Source organism: Corvus brachyrhynchos, unplaced genomic scaffold (genome assembly GCF_000691975.1).
Source record: "Corvus brachyrhynchos isolate BGI_N302 unplaced genomic scaffold, ASM69197v1 scaffold258, whole genome shotgun sequence".
In the NCBI taxonomy this organism is placed as follows: Eukaryota; Metazoa; Chordata; class Aves; order Passeriformes; family Corvidae; genus Corvus; species Corvus brachyrhynchos.
Genome location: NW_008240122.1, coordinates 855,622 through 877,659, shown reverse-complemented (window position 1 = coordinate 877,659; position 22,038 = coordinate 855,622). Strand labels below are relative to the sequence as shown.

The following is a 22,038-nucleotide window of genomic DNA, read 5'->3' as shown; positions in this document are numbered from 1 at the left end:
TGCCATGTGTTTCAATGAGTCTGCATGGCAAAGCATCAGGTACAGAGCGGGGGAGTGGAGAGAGGTTTCTAAATTAGCAGGCAATTTATGTCTGGAGAAGTGAGATTCATATTCATAACTACGTTAAACACATTTCTGAATATGGTAGGGGCATGTCTCCATTTAAGGTGGCAGTTAATTCCTCCAAGCCAAAATATTTGCAGAAGTATGGGCAGGCAAATTCTCTCTCATGCTTCAATTGATGCTGTTTTTTCCAAGACTGGAAGAGGCTTCTCAGTTGTGGTGGTGAACGGTGATTCTCTGGTTTGGTTTCGGTTCTTTTTGCCAGTTAAGCTTGTTTTATGCTGTCAGAGTTCAGTAAATTGGTATCTGAGCATCATGCATCACAATGAAAAAGTATTGCTGCTGTCTGCATGAGTTTGATAAAATTAGAAAATGAGAGGCAAAATTTTTCTAAAGTGAGGAAAAGAAGGTTTTTTTAGGTCTATGAAATTTTGGAAGAGATGCTTTATAATGAACTTTAATACTTTTCTAAAGTTGCTGCTATTATAATGAAAGAGCATGAATAAGAGAATATGCCTTGCAGGTAAAACGAAAAAAGATTTCACCATTTATATACTTGAAAACCAAAGATGCATTGCAGAGGATGAATTTTACCGTTCCTATATTACTTGTAGTAGAAAGTTAGTCTTTGAAGTTAAAAACAGCTTTAGATTTAAAGAAAATATACACCTGAAAAGGGAGGTGCAAAGAAAAAAGACATTGGATTAAGTACTGTTTTGTTAATGAAAAGAATGTAAGTTAAGCCAAATGTGGTTGCCTGCATAGTAAGGTACTGCTTAGCATGAGTGGGAATGATAAAATAAGGTCTTAGCAGACTTTTATTTCAATGATTTCCAACTTTCAGAAGTTTTAATGTGGACGTTGCATGCACATACATAAACGATAGACTAATACCACAGAATTACTCTAATTTATGAAAGGAGCAATACTTTGATGCTGGAAGTCTGTCAGCATATGGTCCCTAGGGTAACTACTTGATCGTTAGTTAAAGTAGGGGTTCATTAAAATAACATGGGCTCATCTGGTTTTAAAGGCCACCTCTCAACCAGTAGGCGATGGTCCAAAACTAATAAGGTTGTAGTGCAGACATTATATGGCAGTGGCACGTAGATTACTACATAAAGCTGGCTGATGGGAAGGCTTCCGTTGGATTGCGTGCTCAGTATTGGACCAGATTTTTCAATTTTTAGTCATCTGTAGCAAGGCCTGCTTTTACTATAGTTGGTGTAACTACCTGTGTGACTGAAAGAAGGTGCAAGGTTGGGTCTGTGTATGACTGCAGCTCCTTGTTGTAATTATTTTACTCTGTGATAATTGTATTCTTCTAGTTGAAGTATCGTAATTACAAAGTGGATGATGGGCTTCAGTTATATAAGGAAAATCCTTTCAATTTAACCCCACACTATCCTTAGCATAAACAGCTCTTTTTTTTTTTTTCAGGTAGAACTTTCAGGTTATTTCTGGAAAATCTGTACTGCTAATTACGTAAATTAAAAGAAACGAAAAAAGAGAACAAAAGAGTGGGGCATTTTATTTTAGGCTTCAGCAAATGCAAAGTCATATGTGGCCATTACAGCTATCTAGAATATGTACCTGCATTGTTCTGCTGCTGCTTTTGTTACCAGTCAAACTTAACTGGGCATTTCTCACAGGCTTTGTGTGTTAGATTGCCAAATGTGGGAACCGGGAAGTTTTTCCAGTAGCAGGGTCAGCTTGTGCCCCCTGGAGAGTCCCTCCCTGCAGGGCTCCTTCCTTGCACTCACAGAAGTTTCTTGCTGAAAGAAAATGTAGGGCTTTCTTTTTTTGGTCTGTTTGTTTTTATGCTGTTGTGTAGGTAAGCATGCGTTTTCTTAGGGCAATCCTCTCCGAGAGCAGCAAGTTCTTGTACCCGCACCTTTTGCCTCTTCTGGCAGTGAGAAGCTCTCCTTGAATGGCGGAAGAGCAGATTTCAGATGTGCCTGCCGATCAGAGAGAGAGGAGAATGGAAGAAGTGGTGTTTGAGTGAATGAACAAACTTTCAAGCTGACTCAGTGATACACGCTGTAAGGATTAGTCACCAGCTTACGGTAAATCTGTACGGTGCTTGCTGGGGATGTGTCTCTATTGAGCTGCACTTAGCGAGCTTTGTAGACTGAGAATACAGGTAAATGTTATTTCCACAGTATTTTCCCGGTGAACAACAACAACAAAAGCCAGTGAAACTCAAAGACTTGTAAATTACTAAGCTAAAGGCAAAAAAAATCTTTTGGTTATCTCGTGGTGCTGCTATCTTCATCTGTGAAACTAGTAGGAAAGTGAATAAATTATGCAACAGCCTTTTTTTTTACTATTTAGAAACCTGTGCTTACATGTTATTAGTACTGTTCTACCCTGTTCTGTGCGGGTTGGTTTTATCTGGGGTTGTTTTTCTTTCAGTGGGTATGTTTCAAGCTGCATTTGTGTAAAACACCAATTTACATGATGGCAACAGAATAACAATTACAGGGAAGGATACTCATCTGTTGAAAACACTATTTTCATTTGCCAAACAGAAATTTCAGGAAAATTACCCTCCAGGTTGAATTTTCTCATAAATGTTCTCAAGTTCTGAAATTATTTAATGGCATAATAGGTAAGCACAGCACTTATAGCAGAGTTCCCAGTAAGAAGTTATTTTTTTGAGGGGGAAAAAGTGGAGGGTTTTATTTAAAAGAAGTTATTATTTTTAAAAAATGGTAAAATTATTCTGCAGCATTTCCCAAGTTACCCAAATCTAGTAAGTATATTTTTTTTTGTACTTTCAGATTGTTCTTTCAGCAGTTTCTTCTCTGTTTGGCTGAAGTTTTTTTATCTTTTGATAATTTAGCTGAGCATCTTTCATAATTCTAAGATGCCCTTTCTCTCTGATCTTCTGACCTGTTTTGCTTGGCTTGTTTAATCTGTCCTTAGAGAATAGTTAATTTCAGCCATAATGGTACCAAAAAGTACTTTAGAGCTGTTAGAGCAAGTTGGTTTGTTTCTTTTTTGATACTTTGTTTAAAATTACTTCCTCCAAAATAAAAAAAAAACACCAAACCAAACATCGTGTTGAAGAGTGAGAACCAGACTGCGCTGGCACTGCTGGGTGGGACGGTGCTGAGGGTGCGTGCCTGTACAAGTGGTTTGGCTCACTGCTCTCCCAGCGAGCTGATCCCGTCAAAGGCTTCAAGTCCTCTGAAGAGCAGGAGTGAAGGCTGAAAGCGTTATTAAGTTTTGGGGTTATCTCACCCTGTTTATTTGAAATGGAAGCCAAGCAATTTAAATATCTCTGTATCTTAGATCTGAAAAAAAAGATTTTTTAAATTTTTTTTTTTCACTAGCCTATGTGTGGAAATGACATCACAGCTTACATCAGCCATGCTAAATTCAGATGTTTTTTCTCCTCCCTGTTGGGTTATTAACTGAGCATTAGCTCTGTGCTGCGAGTCTTCCTTTGCTGACTGTGGCACATCGATAACTTCATCGTAAATGCTCTGAATTTTGTGCGATGAGGAGAAATGAAGATCTGGTGTAAAGCCTTTTGAAGCTGGTGGGAATGTAGCTCGTTTGCTTGCTGTGTGTGCAGCCAGGCTGGGTGACCCCCTAATGCTGCGTTGTTCCCAGGATCCCTGCTGCAGCGGAAGCAACCGAAGGACGGCACTGTGCCTTTTGGCACTTCTGGTGACCAGGTCAGGAGTTTGCTGTGGCACATTGTTGGGTAGGTCATGTCCCCTCAGCCCTGCAGGTCAAAACCTGCCCTTGTGAGACTGAGTAGGTTTCGAACTAAAGCTCTTGTGTTGTGGCTGAATGTCCCATGTGCAAAGCTGAGCTCTGTGGCAGGGAATAGAGAGCTCCTCATCTCTACCAGGAATATCCAGGTTTTGGAGCTGCCCTTCTGAGGTTGATGTAGGGCTACAGCTGTGGCAAAGTGTGAAATGGAGGCATGGGGGTTTCCTGTGAGAGCCTGAGGAGCTGGGAGAAGGGAAACAGAAATCAAATTAAAGTTGACATTTTGAAAAGTTGATTGCTGTGTTTTTTAATCATAAAGCAATTTTTAAAGTAAGTCATATCCCAGAGGAAAAATAAATACATTAAGAAAAAGGAGAAATGTGATGTTGAATTGATGCATTTGAGTGCATCACACTTGATAGTGTGGTGGTGGTGGTACCAATGTGCACTGAGACAAAGCAAAAGGACAACCATTATTCTGACTCTCCTGCTAAATTTCCAGCCATAATGTCCTATATACAGAACATTTTAATTTATCTTTACTATTTTGGGAGGGCTGAGGCTGTGGGGATGGGACTCATCCCAATAACTTAAAATAAACCCCAAAAAACACAGCAAAACAAACTCACCTGACACTTCAATGGATGTGGAGAGATTTCCCTTCTTGTCGTGGGGCTCATCAGCTGCCCTCTGCCCTGGGAGAAAGGCAAGGAGGCCTCCAGGCACCTCCAGTAGGAAGACTTGCAGTTAACAGCTTTGGATTGGGCTCATAGCACGTGAAAGTTACAGATATCCATTCACACGCTTTGTGTCTTTTATGTCTCTTCTGGCTCAGCTCTTCTGCTGCTGTAGTCAAGAGCAAGGGGATGCAGGGGGAAGGGCTGAGGGATGTCCTGGGAGGGCCCATGTTGGTGTAACCCCGTGTGTGTGAGCGGTCAGTGCTCACGCACGCCACGGAGCTGGTGCAGTTACTTGTCTTTTAGATCTTGCGAGGAGCCCTCCGTTGCTGCAGTTATTTGTAGAGCCATATGCTATTTTTTTTCTTACATATGTTCTCTGATAATTGTCAGTAGCAGGTGCCTGCGAGCCAAGGCGGAGCGGTATTTAAAAATCAGATGCTTAATAGGATTAAAGAATTGTGTGAGCTAAGCACCAGCAAAAAGGCCAGATTGAAAGCACTGGCCTCTGAAGGTCATGCTCCCCACAGAGCAACAGCATGGTTGGTAGCAGTGCTGGTCCTTCAGCTCCATCATCCACCTGTAGAGATGTGACCTTCAAGAACTAGTCAGGAGGTGTGGTTTTGGGTCTGATATATGTGGTTTGGCTAAATCAGGGAAAACACAAAGTCCCTTCTGATGTGTCTGCCAGCCCCCAGGAACAGAACTGGACATGTGCTGCATCCCTGCTTGGTGACTTAGGTGGTACAGGGCTGGTTGGAGATGTGACATGAAATATCTAGTCTGGCAGACTCCCACTCTTTGAACCCGCCTTTCCCCCTGTGTTTGTCAAGCATCCCGAGCTGTTCAGGTTGCATAACTGGTTGCTGTTTCTTTGCATGTGTGTGCATTGGGTCCCTGTGGATCACTGCTGTGATAGTAATTGCTGATGTTGCATCTCCTTCCATCATCTGAGAAGCAACCAGCAAGAGGAGGATCTGGGGAGACTTGTAGTCGCTCTGGACTTGGAATGATGCAGCTGTGTCCACTGAAAATCATTTTGGGGCATTGCATGACCAGAATCCCCCAGTATGCATGATATTGCTGTCACATCATCTTCACGTCTCCACAGATAGCTCTCTGAATTACCCCTCCTTCTGTGTTTCAGTTGGGGGGAACTTAGAGCTGAGTGTAACAGATGTCTAGGTGACCAACAAGTCAGAAGTATCGTGTATTTCAAAGTGTCAGGAAAGACATATTGCCCCTAACATTCTTTTATGGGGGGGTTGTTGGTTTGGTTTTTTTCTTCCTTCATTTCTGGTGAAGAACTAGTAAAATATAGAGCACATATGGAAATGGCAGACGTTGTTGGGTTTTTGAATTTTTTTTTGTTGTCCTTGTTTCTAAAATTAAGCACACAGGAGTTTGTGAGATCTTGCAAAGAATTTAAATCATATTGCACAGTCATGTGTTCAAGGAATCTTTTTAATCTAGTCACATATATAGTGAACAGACCCAGATTTTAAAAAATATATTGCAGTAAGGAGAGATAAACCAAACGGGATAAAGACAAAAGACTGCTAAATATTTCGGATTGTACTTACCTTGTTTAGTTTGCTGCCAGTAGTCTGTTCCCTTCTTGTTTGGTTGTCCCTCATGTTCTTCCTATGTAAGAAAGAAACCTGTGGTATGAGCTATTCTGCTTATCCCTTGCATAATGTTGGCAGCTGAGAATTGGATCACACGACTAAAGTAGGTCTGTCTCTGTGTGAGAAAACTAACAGTTTCTCCTTCCTGTGGGTGGGCATCCATGCACAGGGGTAGTAAGTTTTTATGCTGCCATGGTGTGTTTCTGTAGTATGTTTCTGAGCTGGATTGGAGGAGGAGGAGTGATCTCACACCTTGACCACAAGTGCACTTGGCAGTGCTCACATGGGCAGAACTGGTTGCAGAATTTGGGTCAGTGGGACAGTATCCTGTTGAGCTGTCTGGCACAGGACCCTCTAAGACTGACTAACTGTATTAATTTACCCTAATTCTTGCTATATATACCACTAAAAGCTTTCTTGATGTTTTTACTTCTGCATCTGCAGAACGTCAACCTTGGACTACTACAAAACCTTTGAAATAATTTTGGTGGCATGTCCTGCACCACTTCAGAGCACGAGCTACTCCAGTCAGACATGCTGAACTCAAGCTTAGGCTTTGTAACTGGAAGAGATGTACAGCACATCATACAACTGTATGTGACATTGTTTTACTTGTTTCTCACAGTAAATTTAATGAGGAAGTCTTGGGAGATACATATATATACACACATGCCCAAGGCAGATCTGGAAGCAGTGAACATGGGAATATATGCATTGTGTTGTAATTGTTTTCTCTTGGGGGTTCTGTTATTGTTGTCCTTTTCACAAACTGTGAACCTGTAATTTTTCATGTGCTGTTCTTTGGCCCTCTCTGCCAGGGAGGCTCAATCTATCATGTTAAAAGAAATCAATAAAAAGTCTAGAGGTTTATTTATAAAGTAGAGCATGGAGAGAGGGTGCAAAAATTCCATTAAAATGGCAGTTTAGCACTAGCTACATCTCTTTGGGACTAAACTCCAATATTTTAAACTATTAAAATTGTTACAAGAGTGCTTTTAAAGTATCACAAATCACAGTAAAGCTTTCTAGCTGAAACTTGCCTTTATATAATGCACTAGAATTTAGTTTATATATGTTTTTGGAGTGTCTGATGCTGCCCTCAAACACCATTTTAGCATCCATTTTAGAGCTTTATTATAGTTAATAATCTTACAGGTTTATCCTCAGGGGAAAATACGTGAATGTAGGAAGTCAGAATTTATTTTCCTTCAGAAATGTGAGTGTATGTATGTCTTTGTTCAGATGCAGCTCTGAGCAAATTAATTATTTCTGAGAAGTCTATAGGCTTCTAATGTAATTCATCAGGATTGCCTGGCTTGGCACATGCTACTTGGTTACAGGAACTTATAAATTCAGGCAGCTGTGTGCTATTTTATGACATAACAGTTTTCACCAGTGATGCGATGGTCATCTACTCCATGTTTTCTATCCAAAGAAATAAATGTGTCTGTCTGCTCATAAATATGGTACTGGAGAGTTTATGGGATAGTATCTGTGTTGAACCTCTCAAATATCAGAAGCAGTGTATCTGAAGTGTGAGCTTTGCCTCCACTCAGCATGTTTTTGAATTTTTTTAATAGCTGAAGAAGATTGATCTTGAAACTGTTGAGTTTAAAATGCAAATGGCACTGTATAGTTTTGTGTTGTACCATCTTCTATCCTGGGATAAAATTGTTTCTACTGGAAAGGCCCTTTATTTACTTCCAAAAATATCCAGAAAAAAAAGGTGAACTCTTACTTGGGCCAAAAGTAGGCTTCTCCTCCTTCAGGAGACAGTGCAGGCTGTTGGAGAGCATGGCTCTTGGTAGGGGCCGTGAGAGCAGGCTCCATAAGTGAACATGGCAGAAGGCAAATGAGAAACTCCAATTCACCAAACATTTGTGTATGGTAAAAATATGCACCCTGTCCCACAGTCATGTCCATACATACAGCTCGATAACCCAGTTCATCGTTCCTGCGTTGTTCATCAATTTTTCCTTTTCTTACTGACCTACAGTCTAGTTCTAGCTTACTTCTTGCTGTTGACTGTGAACATTTTCTTCTTTTCTTGCTATGTGGAGTAAAGTAATGATCCCAGCAAGCTTAAAAAAAGCAAAGCTATTAACACTGCCCTTTCACTGTTAATTAACATCTGAAGTTTCAGAAGAAGGGCTCTAACCTGTGTAGTTTCTGTGTGGTGGAGACGCTAAAGGGAAAGCATTAAAGCTTACTTTCCTAAGCACAGACAGCTAAAATAATTTCTGTAAGGTGCTTCTCAGTGTGGAAAAGGAAAGCCTCTAGTTGTTACACAGCTCTGAGCAGAAGTGACAGTTAGCATCTCTGCTTTTGAAAAAAATAAGCAAGTGATGTTAATGAGGATAAAGTAGAAGAGCATCATTCAGGAAGATGGAATTTCCTGTGAAGTCTGAAGTCAGCAGCCCACTGAAACTGGGATTGCAGGTGGGTTAATTAGGTTTGGCCAAATTGTGTTTCCTGCCAGCTAAGGTTGGCTGCTCTTATGGTGGAGGGGCTCCCCCTTCCTCTTGCTCCTCCTGGGCTTGCTCAGGCGTGTTGGCTCCCTCATCTTTTGGTGCTGGGCAGTGCCACTGTGCCCAGACCTGTGCAGAACACCATGATGTAAGGAGGGGAGTCTAGTGAGAGGTGTGAGAAGAGGCAAGTGAGAGAATGCCCAAAGCATTAGACTGCAGCCTTTGGAAGGCATTTGTGAGGTCAGGGTGCTGCAGCGGTGTGGAGGCTGCCTGAAATCATTCAGGTAGTATGATGTCCTTGAAGAGAAATGAGAGTCTTCTCATCTCAACATGCCGTGCTGACAGAGCTCTTATGGCTGTGACTCCCTCACTGTTGTCCCTGTTGGCAGAGCAGCCGGTCATCAAGCTTTGAACATCCTGTAGTTCAGGCCGCTGGTTTCCATTTCTCTCTCTTCTTTCCAGTGGTGGACATGTTCTCAGTCTAGCAGGATGTTTGTCTCCTTGCCTGCAACATTGACCTTTTGCAGATTGTAGTAAAACAATCTCGTTGGAGTGTTGGTGGTTGTTGGTGCTGCCCATGAGGAGAACGGGCCTGCAAGGTGCACACCGAGCTGGCTGTGAGCAGCTGGCACATACTTCGTGTAACAGGTTAAATCTGTTGGATTGGATTGTTTCTGCTTCTAAAATTTCCTTGGGAAGAGCACTGCTTTTAGCCAACTGCTTGTGGGGTGAGTCTGGTGGTACACTGGCATCTGGGTCACAGTCTTTGTGCTGGGGTTGGGGCATCAGCCAGCTCCTAAAGAAAGCCCCCAGTCCGCCTAGCGAGTTTTTCCCATTAGGGCAGTTTGGGGCTTGGTGATATCCTACTGTCCCCGTGGGGGGTGGGGAGCCATTTTTTTGGGTTTGCCATAGTGAGGAGGTGGTGTGTTTTAGGATGTTGTTATGACCTTGCTGAGTTAAATAGCTATCGTGTAGCTGCTGGTGGCTGGAAACGACTGTCCCCCTGCAAGTCTGATCCTTTACAAGTTTGTGGTCTGGTTTTCATAAGAACAGTGCTCTGAGACAATTAAGTCACTATTTAACCAAACTGGCAAAACCACATGTCTTTGGCTTTAAGGAGTTGTCCCCACCAGGTCTGTTGGGCTTACCCTTTCTCAAGGTGGTGTGTGAATACCTGCACTGGCCCTCTCCTGTGCTTGGGGTTGAGCCCGCAGTACGGGAGGGAGGACTCTCTCAGCTTTTCTAATGCTGATGGCAGAAGGGAGGAAGTGGTAGATACCAATCTTGCCCTCTCACACAGCCTTCCACACGCATCTTGCTGGTGGCCACCCGAGCTGTCCCCCAGAGATGCTACCCTACCATGACTAATTTCCTGGCTTTTAATTTGAAAATGCAGTTATCAAAGTTGTGCCAAGTTCCAGCTTTTGTTGTATATGAAAACCTAGAAAGCATACTTCTGGGAAGAGGTGTTGGAGATTCGTTGGGTTTTGGGTATTTCTGGTCACTGGAAGACAGGAAGGGGATTAGTCAGTGTTGAGGCTTTGAATAATTTAGTTGATGTACCTTGATTTCAAAATCAAGACTTAAGTGCATTGGAAGTAGTAAATGTAAACTCTGTCAGGTACAAAGACTAATCAAGGCTGTGATTGTTAAAGATTTATACTGTCACTTGTAATGCCATAAAAGCTGAATCTAATTGATGAGTTGATCGACCTGTGTAATAAACAGATTATCTTTCTTCTGTTGTTTATACAAATACTTTTGTTTATAGTATTTTGTGGGCAGCAGTATTGAACTGACCATACATGTTAGACATAACTGTTAGTTAAACTTCCTTGGGAAATATTTTGACTAGTAGATGTACAAGCATGTGAATCTAGTAAATTCTTTATGCATAGTTTTCCCAGCTATAAAAATGTGCCAGTTAAGGGAAATAACTTCTCTTAGTAAGTAAATACTACTCTTAAGGAGAAGATTTTGTGTTTTCTTGCGTGTTTTTCCTTTGGGATATGTGTGTGTGTTTTAAAGAAGAGTGCTAACTGAAAATGCTTGCTTGAAGTATTGGTGAGTTGGTAATGCAAGGTCAGATACTTGTATTACTTATATGGCCACTTTTTAAAAAACAAACAAATTTTAATATGCATTTCATGTATATTTACAGCTACAGATGTTGTAAAATACAAAGCACAGAGTAGAATAATAGAAGTTAGTTATAAATATAGAGGCACTGAATTAACTGAGATGCCTAGGGAAGCAAATTTAGAAAAAACAGGTATTGAGATGGCTCCTTTCTTTATCTGAGCAATTCAAATGTCAGAAATTGTCTAGAAGGAAATTTTTATGGCTTGTACAGTTTCAATATCTGAAAACCGTTTTTACCAGATTTTGCACTTATTGGTGGAGCTATAAATAAATGCAGAATAATTTTGCTGGGCTTCATGGAGTTTTTGCAGATCAGTATCAGCCCAACAGCTCTGAGAGTCTGGCCTCACTTCCTCCTTGGCTGGAAGAGCCAATCCAGTTCTTAAAAGCTGTGGCAAAGCTAGCTGGGCATTAATCTTAGATAAATTGGTAAATTAGGGGCTTTTTTGTTTTGTTTTTAATTAAAAGATATCTTTTTCAGACAGACAGTTTCCTGGGAATGCTGGGAGAAATGGTTAACTAAGCAATCTCCCATTACCAGTCTTAGTCCCAGTGCTTGAAAAAGCAAAATACAACATGCCCCTGCCCCAGCCTCTCAGAAGCCCACCAGACAGACAGCCTTCACTCTCCAGGGGCCACCCCAGCCTGAGCACCCCTGAGGAAAGTGTGGAGCACAGAAAATGTAGCGGTTTGGTAAATGAAGTAAAGGGGAAAGTTAAGTTCTCACTGTTTCAGTGTGGAAAGCAAGAGAGAAAAAACAGGGTTGGCTGTATGTTAGCCTAAAAATCAAGGTTAGGAAGTTCCTTGGATAGTATGAACTCAGCTTTTTTTGCAGGGAGCTGCTTTTGGATTGCCTGGCTCTTTAGGAATTGGCTGATAAATTTTAGCAAAAAATGAGTTAGTCAGTTACCTAAAATAACATTTTTATTAATGCCTTGGCCTAGTGTAAAACATTTAAAATTTAAAAAGAAATAAACCCACTTTTTTCCTGGATTTCTTCTGTCTTTAAAATTGTCTCTATGATCTGACAGCAAGCTGTGAAATGGTTGTGACACTCACTATCTTGACTTAAGGCCTGTATCAAGACTCCACGCCAGGGAGTGCAATCATGCGATAAGCAAAGTAGTCAAACTTGTCTTAATTGCAGCATTTAGTTGCTTTCTGGGGCCTTCTCTTCATGGGGTTTTGCAGGATCAGGATTATGAATTAGCTTCTCCATACACTGCTTGTGACCCTTGACTGAACAGAGTGAAGGGAAAAAAAAGACTGTGTACTCGTAAAGACATGGCAAAGAAGAAGACAGTTCACCTTTTATTTTAGCTTCTGGAAGTGCAATTTTTGTTGAGTTGCTGTTAAGAAAGGCTTGGTGAGATGTAAAATGGACTTGTCCTGACTTCTTCCAGTGATCCCAGCACCGAAGTGCTGTGGGGCCTGTCCTGTGTTTCTTGGGTTAAGAAAAGTGAAGCGAGGCAGCAGGAAGCAAGGATGTAAACTTCTCAGAAGCAGCAGGAAAATAATGACATCACTGTTTTTTCAAACTTTGAGCAGTCTTAAAGTTCTAGAGCTGTTTTCATCATATCTATTTCATGAGGAAAAATGTATATTTTTCATAGTTCTTGATATGATCATATTCTTAACTTTTCACAGTGGTGGCATTTACAGACATGACAACTGCTTTGAAATAGTGTTTCTTTTATTACAGATCTGATTAGTTGGGAGGGAATGGGGATTAGAAATTTTTATAAGAAGTACTGGCAGTATCTCACGCCCCCCCCTTTAAATATCTTCCACTTTTATTTCTTTTTATTTGAAGTCATTGTGTGAGGAGCATGTTACCCACTGAAATAGAAGTACGTGAGGTGCTTGGAATTCAGCATTTTTGTGAAGTAATCTGTTTCAGCAAAAATAGGGCTGTGAAACTTTTAATAAAAAGTAAAGAAAAAGTTCTGAAAGTTTCTGACTCTGGAAACCCACTTTTTTCTTATGAAAGTTTTACTTGTTGGTGTAATTCTTTAAGGAGGTTGTACTGCTTTTGAAAAAAATGATGCTGAATGAATATCATGGGATAATACAGAAGCCTTTGTAGGATGTTGACTGACCTACCTAAGAAACCCAAGAGAGATAATTACAACCTTTGGTAGTCTACATGTAAATGCACTTTGCAAATGATTTTCCATGCAAAAAATGCAAACCAATTACATTTTGGAATCTGTACCTATGTGGAAAATGGATTGTAAAGGAGATGCTTTGATGAGTTCCAGATTGATGAGTTCCAGATTAAAAAAAAAATAAAATTATGGCATATTAAATTATTAGGCATCTTTACTAGGGTGTAAGGAAGATTTATGATGCAATGAAATATAGCTGCAACCTAATTTAGGACTTGACAAATCTGGTTTTATAGTGTTGAATTATAAGGGATACCTCATTACTTGTGGGGAAAACTTTTTTTATTGTTATTTTTGGCACCCTGGTCTCCTCTTTTGTTGGGCTGTGCTCTGTAGAGGCTGCTTTGGGCAAGATGTCTTAGCTGATCCTTTTTCGAGGGAGCTGTGTGGGATGAAGTCATAATTAAGGATCACATCCTGGCAGGCCTTTCTTACCACGTGTGGTCGCTGATTTCAAGTTAAATGCTTGCAGTCCTCATTGCTCTTCTCGGTCAGAAATGTAGTTCTTCTTAAAAGCATGGAATGGTACTTTATTGACAGATATTCCTTACTGATAGTGAATATCAGGTGCTGTATGTACAGTATATAAATAGAAAATTTAGCTATGCCAAAATTACATGTGTGCTGCCTTTTTTAAAATCCTTTATTCCTTTCTTCTGCATGCAGGCCTCTTGATTGCACAAGGGCATGCTTTGAGCTTAAAGCAAGAGGCAATTTATGTGGAGTATGACCTGGCATTATGGCTTGCAGCAGTAAATAGAGAACATAAAAAAAAAAATCCCATGATTTTCTCAGTTTAGGAAGTCTATGAAAAATCTGGGGTAGCAAATACTTCGATCCTCTTTTGAGACTGCTGACCGTATTCTTACATTGCTGTTTACAGGTTCTCAGTTGAGGAAAAACCTGGAAACTAAGTCTGTGCATTCAACTAAACTGAAGAGCAAGTTTTACCTGGAAATGGTATTTCTTCATAGGGTAATACAAAGTTTCCTGTGTGCAGTGTTTCCCCCGCTGCACTGACATGCAGAGTGATTGATCTAAAGCAAACTGCACACACGTGTAACTACAGCCATCTATGTGCACATATAGGAGCATGTGACAAAAGAAAACAAAACCACAGGTTTTGAGTTCAGACAGTAGATCTTTCAGGGACCCTTTCTCCTCATTTCTGTGAGAGAGAACTCTCAACTTCTCCCGATGCTGTCTGTGTTACCTGACGCTGTGGCTACACAAGTGTGCTTTCTGAGGTGTTGTGCCTACCACACGGGAGGAGTATGGCACTGCTGGATGGCTTATGTGGTCAGGTATAAGTAGCAGAGGAAGTGTTTATGTTTAGGAGACTCTCAGATTGAGCACTTAAATGACTTACTGGTAAGCACAGCTTCAAAAGTTTAAGGACAGTCGCAGTTTGGTGTGTGTTGAATGTGCACTATGTTATGCACTTAGTTTCAACTATAAACCATTTGCTGAGTTTTAGTGACTCTGATGTTTAGTCTTTGCTCCCCCCCGTTTAGACATTAGTAGCCAAGTGTTTTGCCTCTGTATGTAGCCTTAAGCTGCACTTTTTTCTGATGTAGACATCAGATCAAATTATTTATAAAATGAGGACATCCTTTTGGACTTCATGTGTAAACAGTCTTAAATATGTGCACAGGCAGAGAGATTCTTCTCTGTTTATCCACAGTTGCAGGCTAAACATTAATAAATGCTAACATTAAATAGTGGATTTTCTTCCCTCCTCGTTCTTCACTCAAGTTTTGCCTTTAAAGGTTCAGATTGCTTCTCTAGGTTATCCAAAGAACTTTTCCCTTGCCCTTGATCAAGGTACTGGTTGCAGTATGTCTCTGCTACAGTGATTGTTGTGAGCTAGAGTAAGCAAGTGGTTCCTCTGGAGTGGTTTCTGCTGGACAGATATTAATGTAATCAAAATCACGTCTGCAGTACTGGTACATGTGTTTGAGGATAGGATCTACTGTCTCCAGGCAATATGGTGACTCCAGGACTCTTAATTCTGGAATTAGCAGTGAGAACTGGAAACATACCACCGGCTCACCAGAGTACCATTTAAAAGTTCCTTGGAGCCAAGTTGGTCTTGGGCTTGGCTTATTTCTAAGACATCTCAACAGGCAAAAAACTTGTAGTATGGATTTGGGGTTGATGGGGAGGGATTCTCAGTAAAGATCAGAGGTGACTGATGATGTCTAAAAGTGCTGCAGCAGAGAGACTCTCCTTTTGCTCTCTCTGCTGTGTCTTTTTGAATATGGTGTGCTGGAGACATGGGAGGTGCCCATCCAAGAGGCTGCCTTCAGCTGGAACGGGAGATGGAAAAGCAAGCTGTAAAATGGGGTTTGAGAAATGTTCATATCGCATAGGTTTTAAAGGTGCCTGCTGCTGCCAAGGTAACTTCATTTGTGTGTTTGTTTCAGCTTTCTGGCTTTTGTTTTTTGCCTATTTTAACAAAACTTCAAACATCCTCTTAGCCAATGACAGCAAGGTTTGCAAATCAAAACCAAATCTGAGCATAGCACTACACTTGAGTGAGCTGTGCTAATCTAAGACAAGCTTCTGTTTCCTGCTTGGAGCTTCTTCCCCATGCTCTCGTTTGGCACATGTACAGCACTGTGTGCTGACAGGCACCTTTGAGGCACAGATCAGTTAAAGAAGTGTCTGTGGTGGCAACTGCTCCAAGCTTGGTATTTCATGTGCTTTTTGGCTACCTACTTGTGGGTAGGAAGTAGGTGTTTGGAGTCATGTAGGCTAGAGAGAAGTCCTACATTTGTGAATTAACATCCGTAATGGAGTGGTGTCGGGTCATTTTTGTGTTCCTATGACCAGACAAAAAGCTTAATCTGCCAATGAAAGTATTTCCCATAAGAAGTCAGAGTGCAAGCAGTGTGCGAGCAGAATATTTTAGGCAGCGAATATGTTGAACTGATAAGAGTCCTGCACAGCCCAGCGCTGCGGTTTGCATAAAAGCAGCCCCTTAAAGACCCTGTGGTCTCATGTTCTATCAGCAACTCTATGACTGACTTTCACAAGAGGAGAGATAGAGAAGAGAATCTGCCATCAGTTTTCTCTCCTTGCATTTTTCCAGACAGTTTGGCCTCAACAAATTGTACAGCCTCCCTCTCGTCTGCGTGGGAGAGTACAGACTGCTGCTGGCGGCAAGGAGGAGAGATTAACATTCATCTGTTCTCCTCGCTCGCTTTTCCATCCCGTGGGCATGGGAGACTTATGAGTGTTCCGCTCCTTTGGGGTGCATTTCTACTCATTGCCCTGATGGGAAGACCACAGAGACACCGGTAAGGTTGTGCAAGTTTCACATTGCTGATTAAATAGGCATATGAGGAAGTCAAGTGCAGTGGCTCCCTAGAAGAGGCCAGAGAGGAAGGTGGGAGGACTGGCATAAGCCGTAGGTTGCTCGCTTGCTCAGAGATCTCCTTTTCCACAGTCCGTGCACACTGAGGGCTTCATGGAAAGTGCCTCCTCACTTGGGTCTTCCATGAAAAGTGTGTTTTGACACACTTTGAAAAGTCTGTTCCAAGCAGAGATACTTCTTTGATCCTTACTCTCTGTTTTAATGTTGCATATATAGCCAGAAAATCAGATGGGGAATATGGGGAAAGAAATGATGGGGGGTTTTTGTTTATTTTTTGGGGTTTTTTTAAGGAAAGTCATTTCTGGTATGGAAGCTGAAGTTGATACTGTATGAACGTCTGCAGTATCAGTACATAGCAATGCTTGGTAACACTCACATGTAAGATGAGGAGTTTTACTTTCACTTTGTGGCCTTGTCAGGGGCAAGGAAGGGTTTTGCAAACACATCTTTCTGAGTGACCCTGCTGCAAGGGGAGCTCTCAGCTGGCATTGTCCTTTGGTACCCATTTACCTACCTAGGAGTCAAGTACCATGGTGGGTGCACACCATGAGGGGTGATGGATCTGCTTGCTCATGCTTCATTCTGCACAACACCAGCCTCAGCCTGCCTGTGCAGGAGCAACAATGGCCTCATTGTCCCCAGCATCTTCTGCTACTGCCAAATTAAAGACTCTCTCTCAAGTAAGAGCCAGATATTCTTTCCCCTACTGCTCCCCATCCTAAATGGGGAGTGGTTGACAGTCAGCATTTGCTAATTTAGGACTTTGGAAGGTTCGTTCTCAATGAAATGCAGTTGGGAGGTCTTGCTCCTTCTTCAGTTAGTTCCTGCAGGAAAGAGGGCAGTAGGCCTCTTCCCATTGTTCCCAGTGCTAGCCACTGCCTGGTGGGATGTGATGAGCCAAGTGCCACCACCATGGTGGCCTGGAGGTGATGGAGCTGCCAGTGTGGATGGTGGTTGCAAGAATCACAGAATCTGGGAAGCCTTACAACCGGGCAACCAGCTTCTTGCATGAGGTGGTGGAAGAATACAGATGTGGTAATTTTTTGAAAGATACGGTGAGGATTTTGCCTGGGGTAGCATGTGTATTGCTTACAGTGGCAGGGAATTTCTACAGAGCTTGTTTGAACTTCTGGAAGGATGTTGCTAACAGGCATCGAGTGTGGTGAGGTCAGTACAAGAGGAACAAAACCTCCCATTCAGATAAAAGCAGGGAAAGGGAAACACTGCCACGTGTCAGACTGGTTCAGGCTAAACTGGTCTGTGCAGTAATTTCTACAGCTCTCCAGAAACATACTATGGGTTTGAGCTTCCCAGCTCAGACAGGTCTACGTTCATGTTCCAGGCTTTGGGAAAGCAGGAACGTCACCATCTGTGTCCTACTTCATTTGAAAATTTAAAAAAGTCTTGAATGCCAGCCATCTGCTGATATTGCATCCAAACTTTATCCCCGTATCTGGGGGCAGAGGAGGAGGATGGTTTCTTTTGTGAGAGGCACTGTTCAAAGAGAAAGAGCTGCCTGTACCTGGGATGCTCCTGGATCCAGAAACCATCAGAGGAGCATGTGCAGGATGGCTTGGCGTCTCAGTCCAGCCACCTTTCTGTAGTACCAAAACAGTCTGGCCTAGAGGGAGTGAATCCGAGTCCCATCCTGCCCTCAGAAGCTTCAACACTTGGTTTATGGATTATTAAGAGGAGATTTGAGCATTTCTGTGCAGTGGATGCACAGTGATGGGTGCTTAAGAGCTACCATATTGATGTTTGACACAAAGAGATAAGTCACTTTTTCCTTGTAGCCTGGTCATTGGGCATAATGCTGTTTCAGAAATACATTGGGTTGTGGTTTTCCACAAGCTGGCTATGAAAATAGGCACACAGTCTTGATGGGAACTAACACGGGCACTTGGCTGGACACAGGACAAGAGCAAACTTGCTTCTGTTAAATTCTTATGACAGATCTTCCCCAGCAAATGCCCACTGAGTTTTGACTTAGTTATGAAGGTGCTTTTTCTGAAGTCAGCATGTTGGGTTTTTATGTTGTATTTCTCTCCTTTGTGTTACGGCAGTTGAATGCTGCTTCTGGCTTGATAGCTCTGTGTGAATGTGAAAACAAGTAAGGCAGTAGAGAGTTAAAAAAATCCATTAATTAAAATATTTACATTGGAAGCTGCAAAACATTTACTCTTTGAGTAAAACAAACTTCCCCATTGTTCTTGTATGATTGCTACAGTTACTCTGAAAATAGCCAGGAAGAGGTTGTGCTCTGAGGAATTTTACTGGGTTGGCAGGGGAATAGGAGGGTAGGGATACTGAAGTGGGCTCTTGGTCAGTGGCTCTCTTTTGTTCAAATCTGTCTGTAACATGGACAGATCTTTTCTTCCTAAGGAAAAAAACCAAAAAACTAACCAAACAAATTGAAAAAAAACCCCAAACCCCATAGCAGTGTATCTGCATTGTCACATTATTCTGGTAATGCCAAAAAAAAACCCAATCATCAGTAGAATCTGAGAAAATGGTATTTACAGGATGAACAGTTTATTTTTTAGCACTTAGTGTGTACTAGTGTACACTTAGGGGAAAAAGGAAGCACCCGAGAGCTGGCAATTTGGACCCCAGCTGGGGACCCACATGCTGCCATCCCCATTTTGCCAGTGGGGAAATGGCAGTGCAGTGTGGTGAAGGATGTCACCTCTCTGTGGCACTGAGCACCTGTGCCTTCCTGCTGGGGTCTGTTGGCATCATGGCTGCTCGGTGCTCAAAGGAAACCAAGTGAGGGTGCACCTGGTTTTGTACTTTAGGCACAGGGATTTACCTTCAGCAGAATCACTACAGGAGAGGTATGCAAACATGAAAACTGTTTGCTTCAAATCCTTTCATTCCTGTTGTATCTCCCCGCAGGTGCCTGGATTGAAAAATTAAGCATTGGTTGTTTAATAGTATTCTCTTGTCTGCCGTTTCACCACTGCACATTTCTGACCTTTTCCAGCCTGGCACTGGACTCAGAGGCTTCTGGGCTTCGTGGGCAGGACGTTGAAAGCGCTAAAAGAGTGTGAAGGGATTGGTTTGGCTGTTTTTTTAGGTCCTTCATTCACACTTCTTACTCTAGGCAGACACTTAGAACTTTTCAGGTTGCCAGATGGGAGGTCTCTCTTCTGCCCTAGTGACTCATGGGCTGGCTGGATTGCAGGTCATGTCGTCTTTTCTTAGTAGTGCTGTGGCAAAGTGTTTGTTCAAGCCTGAGTCCATCCTGACTGTAAATTTTATTGACAATTTTAAGGTTGCAAATTTGTTGGCTAGGTGTGTGGTATTCTTTCGTCTGATCCCAAGAATGCCAGGCTGTGTTATGTTTACCTATATTATAAAAACACCTTGGTTGCTTTGGAAGGTTGGTCTGTAAAGGAGTTAGGAAATTAAATATACTTTTTCGGGGTAGGCATCATTTAAACTTGAGCATGAGAGTTTTGTTCCATCCGTTTCTTGCATGCTTTACTGTTTTTAAGAGAGGCTGCATGCTGACAGTTTCTTGGCCTGGAGATAAAAAGCGCTGCTTACCCAGGTTTGATGGTCTGATGGAAAATTGTCTCCACGATGTATGACACCGCTGGGATTATTTCTAGCCATTACCATTGGTCTCATTTTACAACTGTTCACATTATGTAATTTGATGCTCATTTAATTTAATGAGAGGATGCTGCAGACTTACTTATGACTCTGCAGGACAACCTGTATGCTTTGGCCACCTCTGTTAGCCCTGCCAGAGGAGGAAGAGCATGTTTCTTACAGGGCATGTTACAGTATCTTTAACACCTTTATTATCCACACTTCCCAGATTGCCACAAATGGGAGAGCGACTTGCCTGGGGTGTAGATTATACTGGAATGGCAAGAGAAGTTTAAGGTTTTTTTTTTCTTGAACTGGCTATTAGACTTTTGTTGTAAGGTTATCAGGAGGTATTAATGGACTTTTCCTTTTGTTGCAGATGGAATTTCATGACTTGCTGTATTTTGAATAGGACGAGGAGATGTGTCTGATAAGGTAAGAGAGAGGGTAAGATAAACATGTTCCTACACAAAACTGTCACACTAGTTGGTTTTTTGGGTTGAGGATAATATTTTTTTCCGTGGTAGAACCCCGCAAATAATTGCAATAATTATTTTTAAGTTAAATCTGCCTCTAAGCCTCTGAGCAGAGACCATCTCTGTTCTATACAGCTTCTGACCCAGTCCTTTCTCCTGGTGAACTGATGCACAAAGACCAGAAGACAAAACTTACACCCTTTCAGGCATAGGGGTTAGCAAGATAGTCATGCTATTATTTTACAGCTTTTTTTTTAAAGTAACAGAGGGTGTGGAGAAGTTTTTCTTTAGTTTTGGTATATTGCCTCCCACCACATCCCCACCCCTGATATTTAAAAGTTCAAAAGATCTTCAAACTGTTTTAACTTCTACACTTTAAAACTTGTTTTTCTTGTTGCAGTACTTTTAAATTTGGACTGTTTTTTATTAGGACAGAGTATATATTAATAGAAATGCTCTAGATTTGAATTTGAAATTAATATTTGCTGTCACTAATGTGCTGAAGGAAGCTGCAAGTTTGCTGATCTTTTAAAATTAATTTTTAATAGTATTTTTAAAAGGCAGTGTTTAGATGGATACTTTTTTCCTTTCAGTTTCTGCTTACGAGGTTTCCACTGTTAGAGAGGAGTAGATGTCTCTAAAACTCTTTAAGTGTTGGGAGAACCATATTCAAACAACAAACAGCCAATCACAAAAGTAATATTATTACCTAGGGGTTGTCACTGTCTTTCAGTGTACAATCCACACTGCAACTATCTAGCTCTATCACTTGTGTGTTTCATTTTTGTCTCCCCCTTCTTCTTGAGTTCTGTACCATTTACAGGCTTCAGAAATCCCTATTGTTCTTTTTGGCTCTTGGTTGGAAAATGTCATGGAAACAGCTAAATGTGTGCTGCCATTGTATGAGGATCAGAACTAAATGACTTTTTCCTTGGATTCAGACATTTAGCTCGTGTAGATGCTCTTGAGGTTTTTTGGTTTGTCAGTTTGGTTTTTGGTTTTTTTTCATTTAAGTTTTAATTTCCAAGTAGAGTTGGCCTTTGGAGGGTGGCTGCTCAAGCAAGAACTGAAAACTTTGAATGGCTCTTGGCACTGTGTGGAGTATGTAAGAATCAAAGACTTGGTGGCTGCCTGGTTTTTTTTTTGCAAGTGTTAGACATTTTGTCCATTCAAACCACCCTCTTTCATGCCACTGTTGGATTGTGTTATGAATATTTTATCTAAAGGCTTTCTCTCTACACGAAGGTGGTCTGGTGTGTATAGTTGGTAGCACACAGCTCTCCAGGTGAGAGCTTGCAGTCTGCAGCACTGTTACACAAAGCACCTCGCATGCATACCTCAGTTTGTTATGTAAACAAGCTGCTTCACCTGCACGTGTTCCAACCAGTCCTCCTGTACTCCAAGAACGGGTAATTAAAATTGTTTTCAGGACTTCTTAGAGCTTTCAGCCCAACATGCACTGGCACCCCTCTGCACCACCCCATCACACTGTGCCAGTGGCAATACTGTGGCTGCAGACTGAGCAGTGCCCACTGTGGCATTGGCACCAGCATGCGTGTGCTCTTGTTGAAAAGAAGCACAGCCAGAATGAGACCAGGTAGAAGTGCTCGTGTTCAGGCTGCTTTGTTCAGATTCAGTTCACTGAGAAGTCTGTCCAGTGTCAAAGCAATGCTGGGGGCTTCGGTGTGCGTCAGCAATTGGGACAGGACAATTT

At 41.7% G+C, this 22,038-nt stretch overlaps 1 protein-coding gene across 7 annotated transcripts in view; it reads left to right on the top strand.

Moving 5' to 3' along the window:
• Positions 1-3,545: 3,545 nt before the first annotated feature.
• TRERF1 (transcriptional regulating factor 1) overlaps positions 3,546-22,038 on the top strand; it is an 89,316-nt gene continuing 70,823 nt past the window's right edge. For 3 of the 7 annotated variants that reach the window (XM_017744806.1, XM_017744804.1, XM_017744805.1), the window contains exons 1-2: positions 3,757-3,778; positions 20,228-20,283. The gene's annotated coding sequence lies outside the window, so the exon portion shown is untranslated. The other 4 variants (XM_017744801.1, XM_017744802.1, XM_017744800.1 and 1 more) reach the window with 3 other exon arrangements.